The following is a 2,124-nucleotide window of genomic DNA, read 5'->3' on the forward strand; positions in this document are numbered from 1 at the left end:
AATCAAACATACTTAAAAATAATGATACAACTAAAATTAGAGCACACTTCAACATAAAAATATTTAATTAATTATAGACCCGGTGCAACGCACGGGCATTTTGTGCTAGTATACTAATAAAGGAAGGAAGGTTTCTCCCCTGTTTTTTCGTCCGTTTTAGACTTACCCTTGATCCTGCATCATAATTACAGCCTCTGCCACCGCCGAAGTCAAATACCGGTTCGCTGGCTTCGTGCGTCGCATCACGCTTGCTTCCTCATCCTCACGCCAAAACAGCCCAACATCGGCCCAAATTTGCGCAAGGTTCGACAACATGCCCCGCCTCTTCTCCCCGGCGGCGACGCAAGCCGTCCGGATTCCCCGGTGCATATCCTATCTCCGCCGCCTTCTGCCTCGTGGATCTGGGCGGCCGCCGCAGCCCAATCGCGGGGTCGCGGGGTGGTGACCTGGACCTACGGCGGCGGCAGATCTTGAGGGCCTAGGGTTGCAGCAGCACAAATCAAGGCCCTGGTCCTCCTCGCAGCGCTGCAGGCAGGCAAGGTGCGCGGGAGCGAGCGGTATGAGGTGCGCATCTCAGAACTCGTGTCAGTAAAGTAGGATGGCAGAGCGGATGGGGGATGGAAGAAAACTCACTCGTGTACTGGAGGTGTGAAGCCGATAAGAATCTGTTGACTGACGGCTAGCTCGTTGGTCTGGAGCACGAGACCCCAGCTTGCCGACATACTCGGCCAGCACCACCACTTAGCTAGATATTACAACTGCACAACTCTGTCAGGTTAGCAATTTTACAGAAATTAAAGAAGCAATTTGCCTCTCTTCTGCTAAGCATTCAGATTACTTCCGTTCAAGGATTAATTGAAAACAAAATAACTACAGCAAACTTTCTAAGGATTTCTGTTGTTGCATTGACATGGTGTTGGTGTGTACAACGATCATCGAATAAATTGATGCAGAGGCCATACCCGTAGAGGATTTGGCCATGGTTGGTTGCTCATGTATAGATGACGACGACCTTGACTTGCTAAGCATTGGGATGGATATAGTTTTGTAGTTTCACCTGTACTACTGCAGTTCATGCCCTTTCATGATAGAAACCCAACTCTTTTTTTTTTCATATTTTTTCATGTGAAGATGAACTGAGCAAGTGAATCCACGACACACTCCGGGCAGGAGAGATTGTGGCTGTCAGACTGCGACAAGACAACACTCTTTCCCTCACGTTTTGATGCAACTACAATTTTTTAATATGTCTGCCTGAAGTCCATGTCAAAGAAGTGAATGCATTTTTCTTCCTGGTTACAAACAATGCTCCTTTTTAGATGAGCTAACATGGTTACTGGAATTGTCTGAAGAGAAACAGTTATTTACTCCTGATTAACCCTCAAATTTTTTTTACTCCTTATTGCTTGAACAATTTGAACATGTGCACACAGCACACCACATATTTGTTTTACTGTACTCAGTCTTAGTAATTTACACCTTATTGCTTGAAAAATTTGAGTATTGGATATTTTATTTTTATTTTGCAAACATTTCGTCTGCCTCAGCTTGATTAAGATGTTCTGTAACTTCTCGAGTTCACCCTTCTGCTGGAGATCCCAAATTGGATTTAAGTTTTTTCTTACAAATTCCAACCCTCTCCTTACAATCCAACCCACGGGCCCGATTTCCCCAAAACTCAGGCACGAAAATTCTTTGACGAAGAATTATCAATACTGCATTCCTACTCCAGGGTGACATTCAACTTCTTGACTTCTTGATTTGTTTGGTCCAAATTTAAGAGACCGATTAAATAATTATCGTGTACTTCGGTCTAAATTTTCTAGGCCGTAGCAACGCACGGGTATTTTTCCTAGTCTATACCTATAATAATAAAGGGAGGATTGTTTCCTTGGTCCAACACTTTTTTAGACAAGTTTACCCTCCCACTAAATTACATATAACGCACAGTGCCATGGTTAGCTTTTTTTTTTCCCGGCCAGCAATCCATACGTGCCAGGTTATTTAGCTGCCGGCCGGCTCTTATGGGCCTTGCGCCGCGCGACTCGGATACAGCCACCCAAAAAGTTGGCCTACTCCTTCCGTGACTGACGGTAAACAGCTGATCAAGGATATTTGCTATTC

General features: G+C 44.8%; 1 long non-coding RNA gene across 1 annotated transcript; it reads left to right on the forward strand.

Annotated features, from left to right (window-relative positions):
• The first annotated feature begins 230 nt into the window (after positions 1-230).
• Positions 231-1,370, forward strand: LOC127330041 (uncharacterized). The gene is made up of 2 exons (XR_007869097.1): positions 231-775; positions 1,132-1,370. It is a non-coding gene; the product is annotated as an uncharacterized lncRNA (long non-coding RNA).
• Positions 1,371-2,124: the final 754 nt, after the last annotated feature.

This window comes from Lolium perenne, chromosome 2, assembly GCF_019359855.2.
Source record: "Lolium perenne isolate Kyuss_39 chromosome 2, Kyuss_2.0, whole genome shotgun sequence".
Taxonomy (NCBI): Eukaryota; Viridiplantae; Streptophyta; class Magnoliopsida; order Poales; family Poaceae; genus Lolium; species Lolium perenne.